Below are 27329 nucleotides of genomic sequence, written 5' to 3'. Positions count from 1 at the left end.
CCCTCCCCGAGAGAAGTCTCCCTCGCCGGGGCAGTGTGTGAAGGCTTTGGGTTGCCGGCCATGAGCCTCAAACGCGGGCGCCGGTGCCGTGCACGAGGCTCGCTGGGACGGTGGGGAGCTGCCTGGAGCGTGGGTGAACGTGCCAGTGCGGAGCCCCTGCGACGACTCTCCCCGTCATCCCCCAGCCCGCCGGAGTCCCCCCGGGAGGAGAGCGCTCCTTAAAGGAAGGCTTGAAGATGAGCAATGGAGAAACATCTGACAGGGGAGCCCTCGAGGCGCTTTTGTTCCAGCGAGTGGGAGTGCGAGATCCGCTCAGACATGAAAGGCTGCACAGCTCCGTCCCCAAAGTCACGGCGAGGAGGAGGACGGGGGGTACGCGGCTGCACGGGGAGGTCATCCCAGGAATGCCTGGCACCGGGATCCCCGCTCCCTCCCTCCCTTCCGAGCAAGTAAATTAGGTCACACTTGAAAGTCAGTTTCTTGGCTGTGGATTTAATTTAGCTTTTCCAGGCTAGTTATCATATAATAAATTCCAGGAGATTTATAGAAAACATGCCCAGGGAGGCTTAGCCAGTGTGTAACAAGATTTGTGCCTATTTCCCGCTGCTGAGCGGCTCCAGCGACGCAGTGGTGCCAGCAGAGGTGCAGGCAGGGCTGGCAGCCCCGCGGGAGACGCTGGAAGGGTCGGCCCCCGGCACCGAGCGGCCCCGACAGTGGGGGGCTGTCACCCCGCAGCTCTCCAGGGCGCAGGAGTGTCCCAAACGCAGACATCCTCTGCCCCAGCGCGCCCCGGCAGCTGCGGACGCTGCCGTAAATCACCCCGGAGCAGGCGCGTTCCCCGCGGCTGTTCGTCACTTGTCCTCTCGCATCTGCTCGACGTGAGCAGTGTCAAGTGGGGGCTTGTCCCGGCGGTGGCCGGTTCAGGAGCCGCGGGTGGGCGATGCCGGTGGCAGCAGCGGTGTGAGGACTCGGCGGCCCTGTGCTCGGTGCCCCGGAGGGAGCGATGGGGGGTCTGGGGCCAGCGGGTGCCTTTCTGTTCGATGGGGACAAGGTGTGCGGGGCATCCCTGCCGGGGAGACCTTGTGTCCTCTCTTCCCTTGCTCCCAGGGCGCGGGTGGCCGTGAGACAGAGCTAAAATCTGCAGCTCTCTGCTCTCCCCGCTGCTGGAGACGGATTTCCCACCGCTCTGGGAGAGGCCGAGAAGGGAAAAGCGCTTGGGTTTGCAGTGATTTATGACACTCGCGGCACACCGGCAGCCGAGGGGCTGGGAGACCGCCGGCTCGGCGCAGAGGGCACTGCCAGCCGCGCTCCCCGCTCCGGCTCTCGCTGCTAACGCTGCCCAATTAGTGTCTTATTAGTCACTCCGCGTGTTAAAGCATTAAGAACAATTAAGGGTGAGAAGAGTTTCCAGATGTAGCGGCAAGCGCTGGAGCTGGGAGCTGGCAGCTCCGCTGGCTGCTCCCATATGGAAGGGATCTCACGCACAGCGGGGCTCGCTGCGGGACCACAAGGACCAGCCCGCGGGCGCTGGGGCCAGGGGAGGGGTCCTGGGGCCACCGAGGCGTGGGCAGCCGGTGGGCGACCCTGCTGCGGTGCAGCCCCGGCGGTGATGCTCGCCTCTGCCATCAGCGCCGCAGCCGGGGGCCTCGAAAAGGTGGGGTAGAGCCACGGGGGCTTGGGGGTGAAGGTGGGAAATAGCCGCGGGGATGCTCGCTGCCGGGGAGGGGGTACGGCCGGTGCTGCTCCTGCCGCTCAGCGGAGGTGGCCGTGCTGCCCCAAGCTCGGGCACCCGCCTCCGAGCACCGCCTGAGCGCCTTGGACATGCTCCCCGTTATTGAGTTTGCAAATGAACTCCAGTCAAATATTTATTTATTGGCTGGGCCGGGTGTGAGTCAGCGTCCCTCCGCTCAGCGCCCGGCCGTCGCTGCCAGCCCCGCGCCGCGCCGAGCCTTTCCTGGCGAGAAAACGGGGCTGGGGAAGCGCCTGGCTGCGAGCAGCTACGAAAGTGCATCTGGGACACAGCGTGCGGGGGACAACCGCCTCGATAAAGATAGCACCCGTGTTGTGACACTTTGAAGCGCAGGAGAAGTAGCACAAGCAGAGACGAATGTGACTTCAGAGCCCGAGCGCCAGTGACTTCAGCTCCCCATAAATAGTCCCCGGGCGGTGCTGGGGGGGCGGGGGCGGGTCTGGAGCAGGCGGTTCCTGGGGGCTGTCATGGCGTTCCCGTGGCTGGTCCCCCCCATGCAAGGTATGTCGCACCCCCACCATTACGGCCACCGTTGAACCCCAACCATTCCACCCACCCTTGCACCCACCATTGAGCCCCACCATTGGACTGGGAGGGCCACCAGCCAGGTTCCGGGTGGTTGGCGGTGGCCGCTGGCTGGCACCAGCTGAGCGGGGCTGGCCAGGCACCGTTCCCATGCTGTTTGCCGTCCGTGCTCCTCCTCACTCTCCCGCTGCCTGGGCTGTGACCCGCAGCCGCTCTGTGGCTTGGGAGAATGTGTTTGATCCTGGCAGCCCGGCGGGTTTCCCGGCCTGGGGCGGGTGGATTTAGAGCTGTGGCCTCCCCAGCACCGAACCCTCGCCCTGTGCTTTGGGAGGTTTTCCCATCAGCTCCCGGAGGCTCTGGGTGCCCTGGTGGTGCGGAGGCTCCCTGCTCCCGGGGCGGGAGGCTGCCCCAGCCCGGCTGCTGCTTGCCCGGGGCTGGCTCGATGGTGCGAGGGATGGGGGTCTCCCTTGGGGGGATGCTGTGGTCCCCCTCGCTGCAGCTGGGGCTGAGCGAGCTGCTGGCGTGCAGCTGGGGCGGCGGAGGGGAGGATGGTGGCCTTGGGCGCGTTGGAATAATTTCTTTCCTGCTCCCTCCAGGGTGAGGAGCGGTTCTTGGACAGATGGTGTTTTTGAGTGACCTTGTAGCTCTGAGCGATTCCCTCGGCTGCTGAGTAATGGTGGGAGCTGCGGGAAGCCAGCAGCGGTGCTGCAACCTGCTCGCGCCGGTGGGAGTTTGTCAGGGAGCCAGGGCCGAGGAGGGACGCGGGGTGAACCAGGGGATGGAGCCAAAGCCCGACAACCATGACGTAATGACTGCAAGGAAGTTAAATGTGCACCGCGATCCCCCGCTCCCCTCGGCCGTGGGAAGAGCGCAGCGTGTCTGCCCAGGCGCTGCCGACGCGCCCTGACAGCTCCTCCATCCCGTGCCCCCGGCTCCTTCGCCTCGGCAGTGGGATCGCTCCTCCTCGCTCCTCTGGCTCCTCTTTGAGAGGAGCCTGAGTGTTCTGCAGGAGCCGAGGCAGCGGTGCCTGCAGCCAGGGAAGCCCCCACGCCGCTGCCGTGGTGGGTGCCACGGGACGGTGCCGCTGCCTGCGCTGAGCCCCCCGGGAGGGGGCGTGTGGCGGCACCCCGGGAGGGCTGAGCCCTCTGGGCAGTGCTGGGTGCTGGTGGTGGTGTTGAAGGGCAGGGACGGTGGGTGCTGCGCACCCCCAGCGCTGGGGAGGGTCTGCCCCGGCAAAGTGAGACTCCCCCTGTTCTGCTCTGCCAGCCCCGCCGATGAGGGGGGCCGTGGGGTGGGATGTAGCCCCTCAAGAAGTGGGGCTTTCTGTTCCCTGGGAGCGTGGCGCGGGGTTCACCGTCCCCCACCGCCTCCAGCGCAGCGCGGGGCCGGGTCCGGCGTTGCCGCTCGGGCGCAGCCCCAGGCACAGCGGGGTGGCCCTGGGGCTGGGGCCAGTCAGCGCTGCCTGCCCCGGTGCCCCCGCAGGCAGGCGGGCTCCACCCCGACCCCCAAAACAGGCAGGGATGGTGGCCGAAGGTCTGCGACCACTGCGTGGGCACTGCCAGAAGCCAACGAGGGCTGAGAGCGCAGCAGGTAGAAAGGCTTTTGCAATAGGAAGTTTGTCTCCCAGCTACGATGTAGGACTGCAAGCCCCAGAGAAACGACCGCAGCGGGGGTAAAACGGCACTTTGAGGGTCGTCTCTGCCATGGAAGAGTCGTCGCTGCTGGCTGCGCCTCAGCACGCCCCTGTGACACCCTTGCAGCTGCCTCCCAGCTCCGTGAGGGCTGCAGCACCGAGAGGTGTCCTAAATTGAGGAAGGAACAAGGAGATCTTGGCACCAGCCCGGAGCATCATTTGCATTCAGGCGCAGCTCGGCGCTGCGAGGGCGGCGGGGGCCCCGGCAGCGCCTGGGGTGAGGAGCGGGGCCGGCACCACGGCTCCGGCTCTCAGAGCATCCCTGGGGACCGCTGCGGAGGGAGCTGTGCCTCGGGGATCGCCGTGCTCCAGGTTTCTTGTTTTTGTGCTTCTCTGTCTCAACTTTTTGTCCGAGTTTGCCATCCGAGATTTGTGCCTCTGCTGCTTCAAACCGGGAACTGCCGTCTGGCTTCAGCCGCCGGTGTCCCGGTGCCTCCCCTCGCCCCCGAGGGAAGATGCTCCAAGCGCCATCGTGGAGCCCACGGGGCTGCCGGGGGTTTGGGTGAGGGGGGGCTGGGCTGGGGGACCCTTGGGGCTGAGAGGGGCCATCAGGAGAGGCTGCCCATGGTGATACTGGTGCGGGCTTCTCCCGACCTTTCCCTGCAACTCCTGTGACGTAGTGTGATAAACCGCGGTGGGGCTGTGTCTGTTCCCGTGCTCTCCGGGGATGGAGAGCGTCTCATGTTCCCATAGGATGGGCCACAAGGACCAGCCAGGGCCGGGCATTTCCCAGCTGGATTCAAGTGGTCTGTCGTGGTGTCCCGTGGGACGAGATGCTGCCGGCCCTGCCCGGGGGCTGTGGGGAGCGGGCAGCTCCTGCCAGGCGGCCTCTGCGAGCCGGGATGTGTCAATGCATCAGAGCTGAGGGGGGAGAGGTGGGGGCAAAGTGCTCCTGCTGCGTGTCCGGGTGAGCTGGGAGCGGCGCTCAGCGGAGAGGGACGCAGAGGGGATGGGGACTGTCCTCTCCGGGGTGTCCCACGCCAGCGGTGGCGCTGCCGGGCGGGAGACAGAGGCGGCTGCGGCGGGAGGGCTCTGCCCCGAGGATGCTCCCCTGCGGGAGCGGGTCCCAGCCCCGGGTGCTGGGGGTGGAGGGGGGGGCGGGGGGCGGGTACCGCGGGGCGCTCAGCTGTGGTGCATCGCCCGCAGCCGCCGGTGCCAGGCGGGCCTGCAGCGTCTGAGCAGCTCCAGTTACTTAACATGCAGCAAGTGTTGTACTCGGAGAAATTTAGACGTAATTTTTTTGTGCTTGCATGTAAATGTGGGTAGGTGCTGTCCTGATTGATGGCAATTAGCATTTTCTAACGGTAACAGATGTTCAGATTGCCAGGAGGCTGGTACCTAACGCCCACACTGCCATCTGTTCCACTGGGCACTGCCTGGGGAAGCGATACCAGCGCCGCAGACCTGCGAGTCCTTGGTGGGGTGTATTTAACAGTATTGTGCAAGAGGGTTTTTATTATTTTTTTTTTTTTTTTTTTCTGGGGGAAAATAATAATAATAAAGACGTTTTCAGGTTTATAAATAGTACGCTCCGTTTATTATGGGATGGAGACTTTCCATCTGATTAGCAGCCTGGATTTCTGCAGGGAGTTAGGGAAGCAATCGGGACAGCGCGGGGAGCCGGGGTGCCTGGCCGTGGTTCGCCAGGGCCGCGGTTTTCCAGGGCTCCGGTGCGGTGGTGGCGGCGGCGGCTGGGGGTGAACCCCCCACTCTCTGCCTGCCCCCCACAGCGGATGGTCGCTGCTCTGCCAGCACACGGAGGAGCTGGTCGGCTCTGGTAGTGGAACTGGTGAAACGTCCCAGTACCAGTTAAAAGGAGTTTAAAGGCACGTTTTAGGAAGAGGTCCAGACCCCTGCTCCTGGTCCCCACTCTGCGGATGGTGCCTGTCCCTCCCCATGCACAGAAACCTCCCAATTTCCTTCCTGCCTCCCTTTATTTGCAGCCTTTTCCACCCATTTATACTCGTGCCAACATTGTCCTTCGGCTTAAACAGCTCCTCTCCCTCCCCAGTGCCTGCTCCCGCGTATCTCTAGAGAAGAAGCTGTGCAGTACGAGCTCCTCCATCCTTCTGTCTTTGTTTTCTTTCTGTCGGCTGCCCGGAGCATCTCCCCATCCCTGGCAGCCCCTGCCCTGCTCTGTCCCAGCCCCTGGAAGGGATGCGGGCGCCGCGGAGCATCGCGCAGCGGCGGGGCTGCTGCCCGCGCTCTCCTGGAAACCTCCGCCAGGCAGCCTAGAAACACACTTGCTTTTTTCACAGATGCAGGAGATGGTGACTCAGAGTCAGCTTGTAACTGAGTAATGTACCTCGATGTTTCTCTGGGTGTTTTTCCAGGTTAGAGCAGAAATTCTCCCGTAGTCCTTATGTTCAGCGTTTTGAACTTTGTGCTGTTCGGTGGCTCCAGGCTCGAGGGCCGCCACCCCCCCCTCCCCACCCCGGGCTGAAGCCGCTGCTCCCTGCGCGGCCAATGCCCTCCCCGGCCCTCGCCAGCCCGTCCCCTCGGGGTGCTGCTGGCCAAGCCGCCGCGTCCCCCTGCTCTGAAGGAAGACACCGACTTACTCTGGCATGAGCTGCCCTTGGTAAGGCAACGTTACCTCTTACCTCTTTGTCGTGTGTTTCCGCCTTGTTTTTCATTGAGCTTCTGTTCTGCATGCTGGGGGGGCCTCAGGGATCCGGGGACCGGGGGGGGGGTCTGTCCTTGGCCCGGCTCCGTTCTTGGCTTCGTGCTGCTCTTTCCCAGCGCTGTGGCCGGTTGCAGCTCGACACGTGCCCGGGCTGCGAGTCGGGGCAGTTCTGGTGGGTTTCCGGGATGGGGATTTCCTCCTTCCTCTGAGTTGAACTCGTCGGATGTTTTCTTTTTTGCTCCTGCTTTGGAGTCTGTAGTTTCAATTTCTGTTCCTCCCTTCTATGGAGCAGCCTGCAGACGCCGCCGGGTGAATCCCCAGCCCTCCTGAAAGCCGGAGCTAATTGTTCAGTCAGTTTTCAGGCAACACCTAGGTTGGTTTTATCTCTACTCATCCATGCTGTGTAGCAGCCTCACTTTTCTCTGCGTTATCTTTTTATTTACATAACTAATGAACCTTGTACTGTTTTGCCACAGCATCTCATTCAGCCCCCCCCGGCCATCCTGGCTCTGCCTGTGCTGCCGGGCACACCGGCTTTTCTGTGCCGTTGCCCCCCCGCCCCGTCCCTCGCAGATTCCCTTTGCCCCGCTCAGGTCCTGCCGGTGGGTTATTCACCCATTTCCTTCTGGCTCTGCTCTCTGGGAGCTTTCTTCCTCCTGCTGAGGACTTTATTTGCTCCTCTGGCTTTAAATAAAGCTCTGCTGGCTTCACAGCTGAAGGCTGAGGCCTCTCAGGTCCTCTTGTCTTTACTCCTGGAGCCCCAAAGTACAGAGATATTTTTGTTTGCTGTTGTGTTGTTTAGATGGACTCAACCCCTGGCCGTCTGAGCCAAGGCTGTGTTCTGCAGCCCTTCTCAGTGCCGGGTCCGTGCCGGGCCCCGCGCGGCAGCAGGAGGGTCTGTGGCAGCCCCGGGGATGTCCGGCTGCCGGGGGGGGGGGGGTGCAGATGATGCCCGTTATCGTAGGCTGCGAACTGCCGTAAAGGCGTGGAAAGATTCCTGCTGGAAGTCGTGCTGCCCGTCGGTGGTGGCGGGGGGAAGCTAAAAGGCAAATGGACGCAAAATGCTGAGAACCTCAGGGTCGTGGTTTGTGAGATGTGGCCGTGTCGCGGCTGGTTCCTCTCAGGAGGAGGACCGAGTCCCGGCAAGGCGAGGCCGGTCTGGAAAACTGGCGATTCCCCAGAATCCCTGCAATGGTCCGGGAGAGGCTCCCTGTGTCGTGCTCGGGTGTCCCGCCAGCACACGCAGGGATGCTGGTGCCAGATGCTGGGAGCCGGACCACGCCAGGGAGGTCCCCAAGTAAATGAGGGAGTTTGTTATTTTCTAGAGCACAGGTCAGCTTGAAAAGGCACCCGGGGGGGGGGGAAACAGAAATCTGAACTTTTTTCCCTTAAATTGTCGCCAATGAGAGGCGATCCCCAGGCGGTCGGGCAGGCGGGTGCGTGGCTCCCCGGGGTGCGCCAGTGCGGCGCGGGGGCATCCAGGAGACGAGGGGAGGCTCTGGGGAACCGCACGTGCTCCCCCCACGGCAGGGCTCAGGGTGCTGGGCGCTGCGGCCAGGCGGGTGCTGGTCACCGGTGCAGGTGGGGGACAGCCCCCCCTGCCCTGGCACTTGCCCAGTCCCTGCTCACGAGTGGGTGACATTCCCCACTGGTTCCTTTGGATTTTGTCCTTCTTGGGAGAGGTCCCCCGTCCGTAGCCTGTCCCAGCTATTTCTGCTACCCCGCCGACCGTCCCGCTCTGTCTCTCTGCTGCGATCCCGTAATTCGGGTGATGCTCCCTGGAGGGGGGGTGGCTGCTGCCCCCGGCTGCGGGAGGGAGCGGGGTACCCTCGGCAGCGCTGGGCTGTGCCCTGGCCGCGCCGGGTTTGAGCGGCTGCTCCGTCCCCCGGTGCTGGCCGGGTCCCACCTGCCGAGGTGGAGCGGCAGCGGGTGATGCTCTCGCCTTGGTCTCTGGAGCCAGGAGGGATCTGCCGCTGTCACCAGGAGCCGTCCCCGGGAGCTGCAAGTGCTAAAGTCGCGCGCGGGGTCCATCGCCGGACCCCAGGGGCTGACCCGCAGCATCCCCGCGGTGCCACCACAGAGAGGAGCCCCGGTCCTGCCCTCGCCTGTGGCCACCGTGTCCCCCGGCCGCCCCGTGCGGGGCTGGGGCCGTGCAGCACTTTGACTAGCACAAAGTTGTTTCCATGACACATGATTAGCTCTTCCCTGGGCATCATTAACATTTCTCTAAAAAGAGCCTGGCGTTCCACCAGCTGCTTTGTAAGCTGCTTCGGAGCGGAGGGAATCAGCTCCTCTCCTTGGCAAACTGGGCCAGGGGATGGAAGTTTTCCGAGGCAGCTTGGCTCAGGGCAGGACCCTGCTCACCTGCGGAGCAAGCGTTCCCCAGGCCCTGCCGTGGATTTCCCAGCGCGCGGCCATTACCCGGCCGTGCCGCTGCTGCCGGCAGCAAAAGGGGTAGTGATTAAATGACAAAAGGTGAATTATATAGAAAGTGCTTTTCCTCCTCTCCGGGGAGCTCCCCCGCTTTCTCTGAGATTCGATTCTGAGGCATTTCTGTATTTTTCTTTTTCCCTAACCCCCCCTCCCTCCCCTCCCAGTTTTCCTTTTAAAAACATGAGTCGATTGTAGTGTGCATAAAGGGGGAGCCGGGGCTGGATGCTGCGAGCGCCGGGGCCGTGCCGAAATAAACTCGGCTGCTCGGGCGCGGGGGGGGGCTTCATTGGGCGCAGGGCAGGACATGAGTCGGAGCCTCCCATTCGGCGTCGGGTTTTCCCTCTGCCGTGCCGGGCTGGGAAGGGCCGGCCGCTGGAGCTGAGCCCCTCAGCCTTGCCGAGCCCCGGACCCCCGGGCAGCCTCTGGGGGGCCAGTGCTGGTGGGGGCATGGCCAGGAGCCAGGGCAGGGCTGTGCCCGCTGCGGCCGGCGTGGCGAGGAGGGGCACCACGGGGGCTCAGGGTCCTCCCGTGGCATCTCCCTGCTCTGCCGACGCGACGGGCAGCAGCCCCTGCCCCCCCGCCGGCACTGCTGGGGCTGCGGGGAAAACTCGCCATTTCCCGGCAGCCCGTCCCCCATCCAGCCTCTGTTCCCCCATCTCCCTCTCCGCTTTCCTTCCCCATGCAGCCCACCATGTCCCCGGACACCAGGCCGGCGTTTTCCCTGGCTGGCAGCCGGGACGTGCCACCATCTGGGCTGGGATGAGCCTCCGCTTTACCCTGTGCGCTCCTCCATCAACACCGATGGGTGGCTGCTGCTCTCTCCTCTTGGCTGTTTTCCCACGTCCGTATCCAGCGCCGCTGGCAGTGGGAGCGGAGCGAGCCGCACCCGGGGAAAGGTGACCCCTGTTCCTGATTACTTTTTAAATTCTGTTGGAGCTGGACCCCGGCCCAGCCGTTTCCCCCTCGGGGGCAGAGCCCTGTGCTGGTGGCGGGGGCTGAGGGCAGTCCAATAAATTGCGTGATGGATTGACTCGGGGCCAGGCTGGAAGCGTTTGTCAGCTGCCGTCGTGCGCTGCTTCTCCGGCTGCGGCATTCCGGGTTGGGCCGGGGCCGGCGAGCGGGCGAGGGGCAGCACCGGGGTGGGTGCGCACCCAGCACCCTGCGGTTCCCGCGGCCGCATCCAGCAGCCGGGAAAACTGGGGAGCTCCGGTGTAAGTGCAGAGCAGCGGGACTGGGTTTGCTTCCATCGCCCGTGATCTCACCAGGTTTGGGAGCTGGCAATGTCCCCGAGCCCCGGCTGCCATGTGGCGCTGCCAGCGTTTGGGAATGGCCCCGGGAAGGCTGGAGCCAGCAGGGGGAAGCTCGGCAGGCAGCTTTGGGGCGAGACGAAGCTTCACCTGGTGCGAGCGGGTTCACGTGGTCAGGGCTGGTCCAAAGTGCCCGGGAGATGCGGGCTGGGGACGGGGTGAGGGGCTGCGAGTGTGGGCAGGCTGCTCCCCTACTTTTTTTTTTTGTTTTGTTGGAAAACAAGTCTGCTCGGCTGTCTTTGTCGTTCTTCCCCTCACTTGCTTTTCAAATTCATCTGGGAAAACTTACCCGAGTGTTTCGCAAAGGTGTCACCAGCCCGACAGCTTGTGCTGCTCTAATAAAATGGCTCCGTAGCAGAGGGTTTGATCTATTTTTAAAGCAATCTCAGCGCTGTCTCCTCCCGCCCTCCCACCAGCAGGCTAAACTAAGCCCGAAGGCTCCTGGGAGCGCGGCAGCGGCGCGGGGTGGCTGCGAGCCCGAAGCCTCGGCTACCTGGGCCGTGCCGGCGGCAGGAGCCATGGCCAGGGTGGCCAGCCCCAACTCCGGCTCTCCGTGGCCGGGAGATGCTCCGGAGCGGCAGGAGCAGGGAGCAGGAGAGGGCTCCCTTCGTTGCTTTGTCAGAGAGTGGAGCTCTCTGGGTGATTTTTATTCCTTCAAGCGGTGAATGTGCTGTATAAATTAACATACGGAAACTTAGCTCCGCTTGGAAGTTTGGTATTTTCTCCTCGTTTGATGCCCTGTTATTAAAACTCAATTTTCTACGAATAACGTCCTTTAAATAGAATTCGTCTTCCAGCGATGACTCATATCAAAGCAGCAGCTCCTCGCAGGAGCAGGCAGGCACGAGGGCAGGTCTGGCACTCGCAGCCTTGGGAATCCCCACGTTGGCTCCCGGCGCTTCCCTGTGCGCGGGGGAAGCTGCCCCGGTCCTGCCCATCCCCGTCCGCCGCCTGCTCCGGCTCTCCTCGACACCAAGGACTCGGAACCGGGGGGTCGTATCCCCCCTCCCCGGCGTGGCCTGGGCTGTCCCCGGAGGCATTCCCACACTGGGCACTGCGGCGGCCGTGATGCTCTGCCGTCCGTCAGCCGTGGGGCTGCCGGTGCTGGGCCAGCAGCCCTGGTGCCCGGTCCCTGGCAGAGCATGGGGCATAGCTGGACGGGGACCCCACGGCTCTGCCTGCCCCGTAATACAGTTTATTATTGCGCCTCAGACCTCGTGGGGGCTCCCTGCGCGTTTCCCGAGCCCCAGGAGGTGGCTGGCGGGTGCTGGAGGTAATTGGGAAGGTTGGGGGTGTCAGGAGCGAGCGTCGGGGGTGCTCGGGGGCACAGCTCTGCGCCCCAGCAGCGCCTGGGAGCGGGAGGTCAGCGCTTCGCCAGCCGGCACCGAGCCCTTCGGCAGAGCGGCGGGGGGGCGGTGAGAGGCGGCAGGGGGAGAAATAAGTGTGGGGATTGTGTCGGGGGGGGGGGAGGAAGCACATTTTCGGTGCTTGCTGGGGGGGGCAGGCTGGGCCAGCGGCAGGGAGGCAGGAGGGACGGGGCTGGGGCTGAAGGGCTCCTCTCCAAAGCTCGTTCACCCCCAGCACAGCACATCGGCGTGCGGTGATCCCCCCCCCACACCCTCGGCGAGGAAGAGGAGGGCACAAGCAAATCTTCCAACCCCGGCGGGGTCAGGCTCTGAGTGGTCCTGAGCGCCTGCAAAAATGAGTTTTCTCCCACCTCCTGCCCCGCTCCCCGGGAAGCCGCTCGCTGCGGTTCAAAGTTTCCCACCAGGATTATTATTCTTTCTGGTCTGGCATCTGTTACGGTGACAGCAGCCGGGGAAAGGGGAAGGTATTGGAACAAATTTCTCATAAAAAGTAGCTAAGTTGATGAAACCATTACGGTGCCTGCATCCTGCACTCAATCATCGTGACACGCCGGGGCAGCGCTGCCCGCGCGGCCGTACGCCGAGCTCTGCTGCAGGAGAGCGGGGCCAGCCCTGCCCTCCCGTCCCCGTCCCGTCCCCGTCCCCGTCCCATCCCCGCTGCCCGGATTTCCCCACTTCTGCCCGTTTCACCTCGCTGGCGCAACTGCCGGTGTTGATGCGATGGCCCCGCCGGCAGGGTTCGGTCACCCTGGCGGAGCAGGGCACCCGTCCCTGGCAAAGTGACAGGGTGGAGTGGTGCCTGCTCCGGGTCCTGCAGGGTCACTGTGAATCCCTGCAGCCACCTCTCGGGGACGGGCGAGGAAAACCAGGCAGCCAGCCAGCCCCCTGTGGGGCCATCCCATGGGAGCAGGGTCTGTGCCGAGCCCCCCGCCCCGGGGCAGAGCCGTGGTGGGGAGAGACCTGGGGCTGGGGGTAGGTGGGGAGACGGGGGAAGAGAAAACGGGGCCGAGTGCTGGGTTTCCAGAGTGTTACCTGCTTTTATTAAAAATCAATGATGCACTTGAGCGGTTCCACTTTGTCTCCCTGACAGCGAGGCCTCTGCCTCAGCTGGGACGTGGATCCGGCACCGCTCACGGCTCTTGTTATCACCCTCTTCTCTCTGCTGCTCGCCCCCCACCCCGTGAGCCAGCCAGCTCATCCCAGCCCCAGCAGCACCGAGATTTACAGCCGGCCCCGGCCGATTGCTCGTCTCACCCTCTCCTGGTTTTATGCCTGTGATCCATCGCGCCCCACTGCTCTGCGCAGCCACCGGGGCACGTCCTCAGGCAAACGCCTGCCTTGGCGTCCCCCGGTCCTGTAGAGGGAAACGTGCATGATGGTGTCAAAATAACAGGGCAGGTGCTCCTTCCCCCCACCGCCGCGACGGCCTGACCCGTCCCCAGTGCCAGGGGGGGTGAGGGTGGCAGCGACCCCGCTGCCCGCAGGGGCTCTCTGCTCCCTCGGCCGTCCGTCCTAGCAAGCGTTATTTATTTAATCAGCTTTTTGTGTTTCTGGAGGAGCCGGGCCGGCACACACGAGCCGCTGCGTTACAGATGTGTGGGCAGGCAGCTGCCTGCTGAGCGCTGGAGCTCGCGAAACCCGCGGGCGGCGGTGCCCGGTGCGGGGCTGGCACCGTGGAGGCTGCGGGGTCCCCGGGGACTGGGGCAGCCGGGGGGGTCGCATCGCACCATGAGGCTGCCGGCGGCTGGGTGCTCCCTCCCGAGAAGCGGAGGGGCCGTGGCCGCTCCAGGCACCCTCGGCTGTGTCGTGTGCCCTGCGGTCCATGCTGCATCCCTCCTCCACGCCCCTCTCCGGGACCCCCGTAATTAAACACGGCGTCCAGGGAGCTGCCCCAGCGGGGCGGGGGGGAGGCGGTTCACCACCGAGGTTATGGGTACCACCAGCCGGGACGTATCTTCTGTGCACAGTGTCGGTCCTTCACGTGGCACCTGCCATGCAAAATGCGGTGAGAATCGGTTTGCCGGCCCTGGCCCAGCTCTCGGTGCTCTGTCCGTGCCCAGCTGGGCTCCCCCGGGGCTTTAAATTCTGCAAGTGCCTTTTCCCGCAGAGGTGCTGCTCCAGGGACCATGAGGAGCCGAGAGGACTCCAGAAATGGCAAAAGCTTATCTCGAGACCAGGTCTCAGAAATTTTTTTTTAATCCCTTTTCCACCCCCACAGCCTCACGCTAGGCTCAGAGTGGTCACCCATGTTAAGTGCTCGCTCCCAGGCTGGGTATCGAGCTGGTGGAGGAGGCACTGGGATGTGAAAGGAAAACCCTTTTTCCTGGAGGCATTGAGCTATTCCTTGCTCTGACCTAGATGTCAGTTTAATGCTCCGGCAAGTCCCAAGACTTGCATATGAAGTTGCCCAGGGGAAGATGATATTTCAGGAACACAGAAGCTTCTCAGCAGTGGTAAAGTGCACGAGCTTTCCCTGGCAGGAGCCTTGCAGAGCCTCCGTCTGCTCGCCACCGCCATGCCAGCCGTGGAGCGGTGCCCCCCTCTCCTCGGGGGTGCCCGGGCAGCCTGAACGTTGGCCGTGCTCCGGCACAGGATGGCAGCGCCGGGCAGAGCCCGCGCTGCTGCCGGGGCTGGGGGCTGGAGCGGGACCGCGAGCGGCTCCTGGTGCCCCGTGTTCCATCGGCGCTGCCAGCCTTCGTGCCCTCGCGCCCAGAGCGGGAGTATTCCCGGCTTCTCACGCGCGTCCCCAGCAGAGGTTGCGGGCAGGCTGCGAAGAGGGACGCGGCGGGAGCTGGGGGTGCACGCTTGCCGTGCTGGGTCAATCCCACACGCTCGGCCGTCGCTGCGGCCATTGGGTCCCATCTCCCACGCGGGGTCCGGCAGCCGGCGCTGAACACGGCAGCACCGCTGGCCTTCACCTCTCCGCTCCTCTCTTCCTGTCTATTTTAAACTAATGATTTTAATGAAGTGTGCTGTCTTCCCCCCGGCACCCCCAGGCCAAGCCCTGCCTGCACACGGGCTCTGAAGTGTCTGAGCAAGCGCCCGAGCACCGAGGGGGTCTGGCAGGTTGGGGAGCAGTGGGCAGACACTGGATCTGCCCCCCTGAGCCCCGCTTTTGGAGCTCTCCCAGGGCCTCAGGGTCACAGAGCTGCTGCCCGGTCTGTCGTCAGGCACCAGAAGAAGAGCTTGGGCTGGGACCATACGAGGTTTGGAGGGGCTGAGCTGGTTCCCCGCAGGCTCATGGGGGTGCAGAGGGGCCCTCGCTTCCCTCAGCGTCCTCATAGCAGGGTGGCCCCGCGCCCCGTCCTCCTGCGTGCTGCTCGCGCCGGGAGGGGAGCGACGCCGCTCCTCGTCCCTCCCGTCATCCGGGTGATACCGCAATAAATCACTGCGAACGGCCCGTGGCCCCCGCGCGTCACTGCGGCGGCTCCGGTGTTTGCCGGGGGGGTGGTGGGGGGGGTTGTCTGTGCAGCTGCGCCGGGGTGCGCGGGGGGGCTGGCGGGAGCTGGCTGTGCCCGGCGTTGGGCCGCGGGGCTGCACGAGGCCAGTTCGCACGGCTTCGCTTTGACAGATCGATTTGAAAAATGTGGCGATTTCATTCTGGTTTTGTTATTTATCTTTATTCCGCTGCGGTGGCTGCAGGTGGGGAGAGAGGAGCAGGGATGCCACGTGGCACAGCCCGCTGGCAGCCACGCCGGCCGCTGGGAATTGTCCCCAGCCAAGTCCCTGCATGGGGACAGGCTCGGGACCCTTCGGCGGCGGGGGGGGCTCAGGGCCGGGGGAGAGCCCCCAGCAGCTGCTGACGTGGGGCTTCCCTCATTTTCTGCAGGAGACTTTCTCCATCATCGCACACACCTGTGGGCTGTTGGGGCAACGAGGGCTTGGGGCGGGGAGCCGCCGCTGCCCTATAAGAGCCCCCCAAGGAGGGGTGGGAGGTGTTGCCTGTGGGGGGGCTGCTCTGGAGCTCTGCTCCCAGCCTGCGAGTACAGCAGTGTGGAGAGGAGCTGGAAAAGGTTAGTGGGGTCATGGCGGGGGGGTGTCCTGCTTGTTTTAGTTTCTCAATGGCTTTTTTTCTTTTGCTGCTTTGTGCCTCAGTTTACCTGGCTGTTGAGCAGAGGGTAGATTTAACGTCCTTCTGCAGACCGCGTGGTGCGGTTGGTGTTTGCTGTTGGGTGTCCTGGCAAGGTGGGAGCCTGTCCCAAGCCTGTCCCCTGCCCCGGGACTCATCCCAGCTCCTTCTGCATCGGCTGTTGTGCTAATTGGGCACCAAAGGGTCCTCTCTGCTCTCGTCAGTGTGGTTGTGCCCTCTCCTTCCTTCCTTGCTCCCTGGTGCCCGCTCTGTGCCCGCTGGGCTCGGGCGCGTTCCCCAGGGGTCTGCCGGGGGCTTGTCCCGCCGGGTCCCCCCTCCTGCCCGGCGCTGACAGAGCCTGTGGCAGGCGCCGCCCGGCACGACCCGTGCGGCCAAAAAACTTGATGCTTTCTTTCATCTCTTGTTCCCCCGCACCTGTGAGTTCCCCCCGCGGATGATTTAGAGCCGAAAGCCTGTGCTCTGGCACGGGGAGAGGGTTCCTGAGATAAAATAATCTCTGCCAGCAGCTGAAGTGACAGAAGCCCCATTAACAGCAGCATATGCCTGAAAACACACACATACTGCGCGGGAGGAAGATGTGGGGCGGGGGGAGCGCGCGAGCAGCAGCCCACAGGAAGGGGGGGATGCGATCGCTGGTAATTACTCTGCTGCCATTGGGACGCTCCTTGCTAATTTACAGCATTAGTGGAATCGGGATGTGATTCTTCCTCCTGAGCCCGGGCAGGGCTGTCCCCTGGTGCAGGCAGCCGTAATTATCCACATTTAACTGAGGGCTTGTAAAATCTATTTGTCTAGCAGAATGTGAGTATAATTGCTGTGAATTAAATAAGGATGCAGTTGTGGCTGGAGCAGGACCTCGCCTGACGGAGCGCACGGAGCGCACAGAAGTTGTGTCTCCGGGGCTGCTCCCTGTGCCGCAGGGAGGGAGGGAGGGAGGCCGCTGCTGCCCGAGAGCCGGGGAGGATTTTGGGGGATTTCTGTACGTCGCCGCGTCCCCAGTGCAGACCTTTCCTCCCTGCGTCGTGGCTGGTCTGACTGGAGTGGATGTGCTGACGGGAGCCAGGCAACCTGTGAGTATTCCCCGTGATCTGCTGGCTTGTCCCCTCTCTCAGCGTTGGTCGCGGTGCTGGGACAGCCTGGGGTTTATTTTACTGGATGAGCGCGTTTGCAGGTGCCGGTCGCCACGTGCAGCCGGTTTGCTGGGCCGTTCCGCAGGCGCAGGTCAGCGTGATGGAGTTTCTCCCTCGGTATCCCGCCTTCCCCCGGCATCGCTGCGGGAGCTCCCGGCTCCTGCCGTCCCTGCGGCCGCATCCCACAGCGCATCCACCCAGGTCGGTGGGGGGCTCGGGCGCTGCGGGGCTCCCCGGCAGGGTGGGAGCGGAGGCTGGGTGCTGCTCGGTGGCCTTTTGGGTGGGCACCGGTGTGAGTGGCACTGGGAGGGCTGGTGGAAAGCTAGGTGCCCCGCGGGCGCTGTGCGGGGGGACTTGCCCTGGGTCTCCTCCATTCTGTAGTTGCTGACCCCCCCCCTCCATGGCAAGCTCCCAAGGTGTTTTTAAGGCATTTGGGGTTCCCTGAGGGGCCGTTTCCTCCACCTGCAGCGGCCGTGACAAACCCGTGACAGGGACCTGCTGAGCCCGGAGGAAGCAGCGCTGGGATGGCAGCGGCGTCATCTGTCCCCTTGGCCCGGGCGCAGGGCGCTGGCTGGGCAAAGGGGCTCGGGGACTGTCCGCTCGGAAACCGAGCCAGCAGGAGCCTGGGGGGGGGGCAAGAAGCCGCTCCCCATGGCTGCCTTCCCCCTCCCCAGCAGCGGGGTGGGATGCTGGGTGTCCCCTCTCTGCCTGAGGGTGATGGTGGCCGCAACCCGCTAACGGCGTGACTGAAGCGCTTCCCGCAGCGAGGCCGTGGGAGAGGAACGGTGCGCGTGTGATGGGAGCGTCATCAGGATGCTGGGACCACTCCTGGCATCCGGGCTGGAAAAGCACCAGGGAAATGGGAAACGTGCAGAAAAGAGCTACAGAAATGGTTCACGGTCTGGAAAATCTGCTCTGCTGCGGGAGATGCAGCTTAAGTAGGTTGAACTTTTCATCCAAGAGAAGTTTAAGAGGTGGCTTTGCGACGTAGGTCGTTTTAGGCTGTGATCAAGAGATTTCTGCGGGTACAGAGCGCTCTAATTTAGCAGGGAAAAGACATAACAAGATCCAGGCAGTGAAAGCTCCAGCTAGACAAATTTTGACTAGAAAAGAAGTGCATATTTTTATCAGGGAAGGTAATTAACCACTGGAGCAGCTTAAGCCTGTGGGGGATTCTCCATCACTTGACGTCTCCGGATCAAACCCGGATATCTGTCTGGCAGGGATGTGGTAGCTCGAATGAACATGGGATTAGAGCACGGCTGTCTTCAGCCCCTGGTCCTTGGGCACCGCGCTCTAATGGCCCTTGTAGCCCTGAGCTGCAGTAAGTCGTAATGGTCAGTGTTGGTACTGGGGGGCAGGTTAGAATTGAGGTTACGGCAGGAGAGAGAGCGCGCTGCGGCGCTTGAAAGCAGGAGTTGAGAGGGCTCATCGCTGTAGAGGAGGGATCTCGTTTTCTCTGGGGGTTTATAGAAGGAGGCGGCGGCGTGCTGAGATCACCCTGGGTAAGGAAAGCGAGTGACGCCATGGGCTGGCCCGAGGGCTCTGCTGGCCACCCTGACGGCTCTGCTGGCCACAAGCTCTGGCGGAGGGCAGGGCTGCTGCTGCTTCCCGAGGGTTTGGGCTCGGGATGCTCTGCTCCCGAAAAGGCTGCCCCGCACCTGGGTGCCTCCTCCTCGGCTCGTGCCGGTCGCGGTTACCGCCTGCCGCAGGGCAACCTCTGCCCTCTCCGCGCCAGCCCCAGCCCGGTTCCAGCCCTGTCCTGGGTTGGTTGGTATCTGCAGGAAACGGATGAAAACTTTCTGTGCTTAATTATGAAAATCAAACACACTGAAGATGGGCCCGTTTGTGGTTTTCCAGCCCGTTTTTTGTGCCCGTGCCGTAATGCTTCTGCCTTGAGCGCGCTGCTCTGCTGGATGTGAGAGTTGTGTAATGGGGTATCGGAAACTTTCCTGAAGTCAAAGTCAGTCGTGTTCCCTCCTGTACTGAGAGACCCGGTGATCTTCTGGGGGAAATGAAATTAAACTGGGGAGTCCTCGACGCATCAGTGTTGGCTGTTGCTTGTGCGGCTCCTTACCTTGAGCTGGGTGGCCACGGACAAAGGGACGGCTGTCTGTCCCGCACGCCCCGGGGCAGGCGCGGGGGGTGCCCTCTGCCATGGGCTGGCGCGGGGCCGGGCAGCGCGTTGGCAGAACGGGCAGGACATTGGCTCAGCGGGCGCCGGGAGGGTTCCCAGGGCCGTCCATCTGCTCCTCCGCAGCAGTGTGAAATGTGTGCGGAGCCAGTGAACCGACGGCCACGGGCCGGGGTCCAGCCTGCTCGGGAGCCTTCCGCGCGCCTGCGGGGGGACGTGGGTGTCCGCTCGCTGGCAGCCGGGGCGGGAGCGGCCGTGGCACGGTGCTGCCAGACCCTCAGCTGGCACCCGGCGTGGTGCCGGTGCCCGACCGTGTTCCCGATGGAGGAGCATCCTCTCCCGCTGGCGAGGGCTGCAAATAGCAACTGAGTCAGACTCTGGAATGGGACCATGTTTTTCCAAATAATTTTAAATCTTTCCTCTGCTCGGAGACCGGATCCTGTATCGGAGGGCAGTGCCAGAGGACAGGGGCGTTCAGTGCGATTTCTGTCACTTCTCAGTGAGGGGGGCACTCGTTGTGCCCCATCCCCGTGGGACAGTGTGCCCGTTCCCTCCCTGCTTGCGATGCTCACCTGTTGCTCCAGAGGAGTTGTGCTGGTCCTAATGCTTCTGAGCAGCGAGGACGGCTCCTGTAGGGCAGAGCCGATCCCTGCCACGGGAGCATCCCTGCCACGGGAGCATCCCTGCCACGCGGTGCCCGAGGACTGAGGGCAGGCAAGCGTGGCAGGGCCGGTCTGTGGCAGGGCCGGTCTGTGGCAGGGCCGGCAGGAGAGCACGGCGCCCCGCTGTCCCAGTCCCCCCGGGGATGCAGCGCTACCCGACGCGTCTGCACCGCCGCTCTTTGCCTTCATCCCTGACTTTCTGCGGGACCGAGGGCGCCCCGGCCTTCCCAGCTGAAGGAGAGGGGAGAAAATAGGGAACATGGCATGGGAAGCGTTAACACAGAAAGATTTTTACCCTGTGGCGTAAACACTCCAGAATGCATGTTTGCCTTCATTTGCATATTGAAACATATCCTAAAGGCCCCTTGTTTGGAAAGTTCTGTTTTTTACTCTGTCTTCCTATAGAAGGGAGGAAATTATTCATAATTAAAAAGTAATAATAATGTGGAATGAAGGAACCCAGCTGTATAATACCCAGCACAAAAGGGGGAGCGTGGGGAATCTATTTTTAATGGTTTCCACAGCAACGGAGATTTTGTTTACAGTGATTTTCCTCCTGTGCTGTGAGGCTGTTCCCAATTTACATTTATAAGAAGCTCTTGCATAGGAGGTCCATCACTGGAGGGTGCTCTGGGCACTTGGGGAGGATGCTGAGATGATAAGATACGGTTGTGGAGAGGTCGGCTGGTGCTCGTGGGACAGGGTGTGATGAGCAGGACCCCCGAGAGCCGGGTACCTGCCCGGGCATCCCGCCCCGACCGGTGGCATCCCCGCTGGACTGCGCAGCTCCGGTGGCTGCGTGACACAGATAAACGTCTGCTAAAGACCAGCCCAAGAGTTTCAGATTTACAGCTGCCTTCAGGAGCTGAAGGGTGACCCACGGCACGGGGACCCGCCTCCCTCGGGCAGGACCTGCAGCGCGGTTCCCTGGGGAGGGCTGGGGCCGTGCCGGTGCTGGGAGCTGAGCCCCTGCAGAGGACTGTGTCCTGCCCCCCTGCTGTGCTGGGCGAGGGGTCCCCAGTGTCTCCTGAGCCGACCTGTTGGCTCTGAACACCCCAGGGGGGGTGTTTCCCTGCTAGACGTGGGTGCTGGAGCACAAAACCCCTGTGCCCAGCTGGGGTCCGCAGCTGGTGCCCCCTCGGAGCCGCGGGTGCTGGAGAGAGCCCACATGTCGCCGCTGTGGCGTGAATAACGGGGCAGAGGAGACACTGGTTATTAGAGAGCTCTTGCATCCGGCAGGCGCGGGCACAACAAGATGCCGTAGCTGGAAATTGAAACTCTCCTGATGGGTGCAGGGTTTTAACGAGGGCTAATAGACCAGCGGAGCAATTTGCTGAGAGCTCGTTGGGTTCCTTGGCACTGGGTCTCTCCCTCCGCGGCTCCCCGAAGCAGACGTGAAGCAGTTTAACCGCGAGCGTTTCGATGGCCACAGGGACAGCGCGGCTCCCCGGGCAGGGAGCACCGGCCGGGGGAGGGCGGAGGAGGCTTATCCCTGGTCCCTCCTGGGCTCTGCGGAGGATGTGGAGGTGGATAGGGGCTCTTTTTTAGGGTCCCTCCAGGGGTGGGTGGTGAACAGCTCTCGCTGTCCCTGTGCCTGTCCCCTGGTGCTTTAGCCCTGTGTCCCTGGGGATGGTGGCTCAGCTCTGCTTGAGGACAGTGACAAATGAGCCAGGACGGGCTTCAGCTCTGCCCTCAGCCTGTGTCCCTGAGTACCTGAGGGTGTCCCTCGGGAGCGGAGCCCTGCTCCTTCCCCTGGGGTACCCCCTGCGTCTGGGTGGCTTTTGCTTTAACCACGGACTCATTTTCAGGGGTAGAAAGCGGGGCTGGCTCTTGCTCAGGGCTGAGGCAGCGACTCTGGGCTAAACCCCCCCAAGGGAAGGTGAAGGTCTGGGCTGGACTAAATGGCGTTTGCCGGCTCCTGGGAGCGTAGGAATCCTGGGGAAGGGAGCTGGCCCCTTCCAGCTGCACGGCGGGGAGCTGCTGCCCGGAGATCGGCTCCTTTTATGAACCAATAAAAGAAGGTTTTTATCACCTGTTCCAGCTAATTTTCTGTGGTTTGTAATGGCTTTGGGAAGCAGGTAATTGCAGCGATCGCATTACATGTGTAGGCATTAAAGGGAATTGAGGGGACTGTTTGTTAATTAGCTGTACTTGTGTGGAACCTGAAACATATTAACCTTCATATAATCCCAAACTATTAGGGATGAAGAAGGGATTTAATGATGGGAGAAACAGAAAAACAAAAAGCAATTAGGGCTCTTCTTCCCAGCATTGCTGGTGCTGGAGGGGGGGTGGCTGGGGGGAAAGCGGGAGGGCCCCCCTGGGGGGGTGGGGGGGGTGTGATGAGTGGGGCTTGGAGCTTGTGGCGGTTTAGGCGGGTGCAAACTCCTCTGGCAGCACCATCCCCAGCCGGAGGCTGAGCGGGGAGACCGGGACACCCAGTTACAGCTGCTCGTCTCTCCCCCGTTGTAGCTTTGCATCATCCGAGCAGGGACTCGATGCCGCAGAGGCAGCGCCTGCGCCGGGGAGCAGCGATCTCTGCCGGGTGCTCGCCTGGATCTTCTCGAGCAGCTTCGCAAACGTCAAGCTCCGAGCGCTCTCCGGGCTGTGGGTCTGCTGGGCATGGGGCAGCCCCACAGCCCTTCCCGGGGACGGGCTGCAGTGTGTGCATGGGACAGGGCAGGGTCCTGGCATCGCTTCCCTTTAAAATCCCCGGAGATTCTCCGGGATGTGGCTGGGAACAGCCCCGTGGTGCAGCTCAGCCCCCCGACACGCTGGGGGTCTCGCTGGGAATTGCGGAGGGGGGCGAGCACCCAGGGGCTGGAAGCCAAAGCGCGAGCGGAGGGAGGGGGTGATGGAGACCCCGGTCTCTGCGAAGGACGTTCCTCCTGGACAGGGGGACAGCGGTGGCCGGGCTGGGGTCAGGGAACGCAGCTGGGAGAGCCAGGATCAGGAGCCGCAGGAAAGTATAAATAGTGTTTCCATGGCAACCGCTCAACATAAACTCTTTCCTCCCTGATTTCTGAGCTAACCATATTCCGAGCAGTCCTGGGCTGCTCCCCCGCGTGGCAAAACCCTTCAGGTGTTGGTTATTTCTCATGATCCTTCGCAGCAGCAGCAGCAGCGGTTGGTGTTGGCACCGCGTGCTGGCGCCGTTCTGCGGCCGTGGAACACGGCGCTGCCGGAGCCGGGAGTGGGAAGAGCCACGTTCGCCCGTCTCTTGCTTCTGGGCTGGAGGCTGGGGAGGCCGAAGATGTTTAACCTGCCCCTGCCCTGGCTGCACAGAAATGGGACGGATCTCGTGCCTGCTGGTTGCTGGGCACCGCTGCCCTCGAGGGATGCGAAGTCTGGAGGGACTCGGGGATCCCCGCTGCTGCACATCTGGCTGGCAGCCTCCTAACGCAGCTTCCTCCCTTCAACACGTGCAGAGCGGGAGAGCCACGGATTTCCCAGTCCCGTGCAGTGACTGCCATGACACCTCCTGCCCAAAACTGTCAAAGCCTGGCCGGGCACATGAAGCCCCTTAGACAGCTCCACTTTCCTGCTGGGAGCACTGGTGCCTTCACCAGCAATCGTTAATATCCATCAGCACCGTGCAAACAAACTCCCCGCTCCATTTATTCCACCCAGCTCTGGATTTAATTAGGTTTTCCAGTTTTCTGCTTGTCCTGGGCCGATCACTCCTTAAAACAGTGGAGAATTAATTTGCACCTGCTGTCAGAAAGCGTCTCTCCCCAGTTAGAAAAATAATTAAGCCATCATCACACATCAGGGGTAATGAATCACTGCGCGCCATTCCCTTCACAGGTCGTTTGTTTCCTTCCACACTGGCAAAGAAGGTGCAAACTAAATGTGAGCAGCTGCCAAGTTATCCCTGTTCCCCCTCTGCCCAGTTCCATTCGAGCTCCGTGGATGTTCCACCTGAGCTGGACCGTGGCCTTTTGGAAGGGTCCTGGGGGGGGGGGGCAGGTGAGCGAGGTTTCCCAGGGATGATGAGAGATCCTGGGTTTGCCCCTTCCCGCTGACCGGGGGGGGCTGTGCCAAAAGGATGGGCTCTGCCTGCTCATGCCGCATCCCAGCCATGGCAGTGTCCTGCGGTGGGGGAGCTCAGCCCAGGCTGGGGGCTTGCACCCTGCAGACCGGCAATCCTGGCGTCAGCTGCTGGCGAGGGATGGGGGGCGTGCGGTGGCACGCGGAGGGGGCAGCGGCAGACCTACCTGTGGTAGCTGGAGCGCGCCTGGTACCGGGTTTCTGTTGCAAAAGGCAGATAATGCCGCTCACGTCGTGTGTCAGCAATAACGTACCCATTGGTGTGGCCGTGGAGGGTGGCAGAAGGGAAGGGGGTGACGTGGCAGGAGCCGATGCCCGGGGGGGGGTTTAGCTGCACGTTAACCATGCTGCCACGAGCACCCCCAGCCCGCGGGTCTGTGCGGTGTCTGCGTGGGGCCGTCCCTGCCGAGCGCACGCTTGGTGAAACGTGGTGTAGTTGAGTCCAGACATGCTGTAATGCTGGGGAGAAAGTGATACGATCGATGGGAGGGATCAAGGTAAATGGCTTGTATTTGCATGATATGAGATAGTTACTGGTTTGGGTGTAAATGCACCCCCGGATTTGGGGTCAGGAAGAATTTTCCTCCAGATGAGGTTGGTGGGGTGTTGCTGCAGGTTCTGTCCTCTGCTGGCAGGTGGGTTCTGCTTGTGGTGATCGAATGAGGGCTTTAATGAACCATTTCGAGTACCCGTGTCCCCGTCTCCCTCCCTCTGCTGTGTTGCATTTGTGTCACTTCACCTCTTGCTCCATGGCAGGAGCTCACTGCACCCTTGGTGGGGGGCGTGGAGGGATGTTCCTGCGTGTCCTCCGTGGCCTGTGACAGGGCCGGCGAGGAGACACCACCCGCTGGAGAGATCCCAGGTCTCTGTGCCGGCGCCTCGAGCGGAGGCCGTGCTGTGTCAGCCTCCTTTAGACGCGTGATTATCTCTTCTTGAGGGTGACCGTGTGCCCCGGGAGCGTCTGAGCGAGAGCCGCTGGGCTCGGGGGAGTTGCTGCGCGTTTGGGTGAGGCAGAGATTTGGGAGGACGCAGCACAGACGGCCCCTTTCCCCAGTGCCAGGCTGGCGCTTCCCCCCCCACCTCTGCAGTAAATCGCTCTGTCACTTCCCATATGGGAACGTTTGGGGGAAGGAGGCTTCATCCAGGCGGGAAGGGGCTGGGAATGCGGGCGAGCTCCGCGCAGCACCCGCAGCCACTGAAGGAAGCTGCCGGGGCCCCGGGGCCGGCTCTCTCCTGCTCTTTCCCTCTGGACAGATCGGCGCGGGATGGCGGGGACAGCGGTGGGGGTGAGCGCGCCTGCGGCGAGGCCAGCAGAACCCCTTCCACTGTAACCAGTGCCCCATCTGGTCTCGTCATCTCCAATGATTCCTCCCTTCCCGCTGGGGTTACTCGAGGAGTTTTCCCAATGGCAGCGCCCCTCGGGGGGCAGAGTGCCCCAGACCTGGGGTGAAATGTGCCTTGACGCTGGTGCAAAGAGCCGGTGGCCACGCTGGTCACGCAGGGCCATTAGCCCTATTCCGTGGGCTCGGTGAATGGGGCTGAAGCGCCTGCTTTTGCCTTTGCCGATTTGTGCTCACACCTGCTCACATGAAAGCCCAGTGCCCACTTCAGTGCCAGCTGATTAAATTAAAGTCCTAGTGAGTTTGAATAATTTTCCCTGTGAAATGTGGCAGATGGCCTCCATTAGGCGTCTGCTCCCAGCATCTGCCAGGATGTGATCAACCCCTCTTTGGAAAATGCACAAAAGGGAGTGGAAGTGGAGAGACCTGGGAATGGGAGCCCATCCCTTCATCCATGAAGAGGGAATCAAATATTCCCTTTGGAAGCAACTGATGTTCTGGAGGAGCAGCATCCGCGCGTCCCTCCAAGCCCCTCTGTGCGCTCGCTGCCGTACCAGCGGCGGCTGGAGGAGGAGGGATGGGGCTGCGGTTCCTGGCCCAGGTCACGCTGAGGGTAAGCAGAGCCCTAGCATTGGGGTGTGTTGTCCTGTCTGATGCTGCGCTGTGTCCCCGTGTTCCAGAACTGGGTGGGCTCCCAGGGCGCCTACCTCCGCTGCTCAGCCCCTTCCTCCTCTCTCCGGGCAGCCTGAGCAGCTCTCGTGTGCCGGGACGGCTGGGAGCGCTGCAGGGGCTGGCTGGGCTTGGGGGTCCTGCCCACGTTTGCGCTGAACCAGCCCAGGCTCCAGGCCCTGCCGTGGATCCTGCTGCGAGCCCTGCGCTGCTCTCGCCCCGGTCTGTGTTGCAAAGGCGTCTGGCGCGCGCGTGATCATCTGACACAGCCGTATGCGCGTCCCTCTGCCTCGTGGTCCCCTTATAAAGGGTACGGGACATGGGGAGTTGCGTATGCATTGGGGTGTCCCATCTCCAAACGCTGTACCCATGGGACTCGGTGCAGGAGCGTGCTGTCAGTGGACTTCAGTGCTGGGCCCTGTTGGGGACAGGCAGTGTGTGGCACTGGGGACAGGAGTGGGGACGCTTGTTTGTGTGACTGTCATGATTTCAGCTGGGATGAGGCTGACTTTCTTACTGGCAGCCGGTGCAGTGCTGGGGTTTGGATTTGAGATGAAAACAGCATTGGTAAAACACTGGTGGGTTTGGTTGTTGCTGGGCTCTCAAGGCCTTTTCTGCTCCTCACCCCCTGCCAGTGAGGGCTGGGGGGGCACAAGGAGCTGGGAGGGGACACAGCCAGGACAGCTGACCCCGACTGACCACAGGGACGTTCCATGCCATGGGACGCCATGCCCAGTGTATAGAGCTGGGGAAGGACAGAGAAGCAGGGGGACGTTGGGAGTGACAGCATTTGCCTTCCCAAGTCACTGTTCTGCGGGATGGAGCCCGGCTTTCCTGGGGATGCTGAACACCCCCCCCCACCCAGCCATGGGGAGCAGGGAATGAATTCCTTGTTTTGCTTCGCTTGTGTGCGGCTTTTGCGCTACCTGTTAAAGTGCCTTTATCTCAACCCACCAGTTTTTCCTCCCGTTCCCATCCCAGCTGGGGGCTGAGCGAGCGGCTGTGCGGTCCTGCCTGCCGCCTGGGGTTAAAGTTACAAACCGCGACAGTGACAGAAGGGGACAGATTGCGAGCGGAGGGGACGGGCGGTTTCCCCTGGTAGGTGTTGGCGGCAGCCCCTGCCGCTGCAGCCGGGCGGGGACCGGAGGGACCGGGGCGCTGGCGGGGACCGGCGGTGGCTGCCGGCAGGTGGCGGCTGCTGCCCGCGCCGGGCCGGGCTGGGAGCGGGGAACGGGGGTGGCCCGGGGGGGCGGCGGGGGGTCTCCGGTGCGATGCCACCCCCCGCCGGGATGCCGCCCCTGTCCTGCCGCCCGGCCCGGCCGCTGCGGGGCACACGCGTGGCCGAGCCCCCCCCCCCCGCCCCGCGTCGTGAGCCGGGGGCAGCGGGGCCCCCCGTGGCCGGGAGCTGGCGGCGGGGGGGAACCGGGGACGCGCTGGGGCGGCTGCCAGCCCGCAGGCAGGGACACTGCTCTACCCGGCATCGGTGCGAACGAAGGCGGTTTCCCCCGCAAACGGCTTCATAAAGCGAAAAAGGCGCTAAAGCTGCGCCGAAACCC

The 27329-nt window shown here is 63.0% G+C and overlaps 1 protein-coding gene across 43 annotated transcripts in view; it reads left to right on the top strand.

The window, feature by feature from the left end:
* The window catches only part of RBFOX3 (RNA binding fox-1 homolog 3), a 182381-nt gene that overhangs the window by 89059 nt on the left and 65993 nt on the right, over positions 1-27329 (top strand). For 2 of the 43 annotated variants that reach the window (XM_074607330.1, XM_074607318.1), the window contains exon 1: positions 6218-6546. The exons of 35 other annotated variants lie outside the window; for them this stretch is intronic. The gene's annotated coding sequence lies outside the window, so the exon portion shown is untranslated. Of the gene's footprint in view, positions 1-5997; positions 6547-27329 lie in introns of those variants that run through there. 6 more of the 43 variants (XM_074607313.1, XM_074607332.1, XM_074607343.1 and 3 more) reach the window with 6 other exon arrangements.

The sequence above is a fragment of the Larus michahellis genome, chromosome 14 (genome assembly GCF_964199755.1).
Source record: "Larus michahellis chromosome 14, bLarMic1.1, whole genome shotgun sequence".
Classification (NCBI taxonomy): domain Eukaryota; kingdom Metazoa; phylum Chordata; class Aves; order Charadriiformes; family Laridae; genus Larus; species Larus michahellis.
This window is presented reverse-complemented; position numbering and strand designations above follow the sequence as displayed.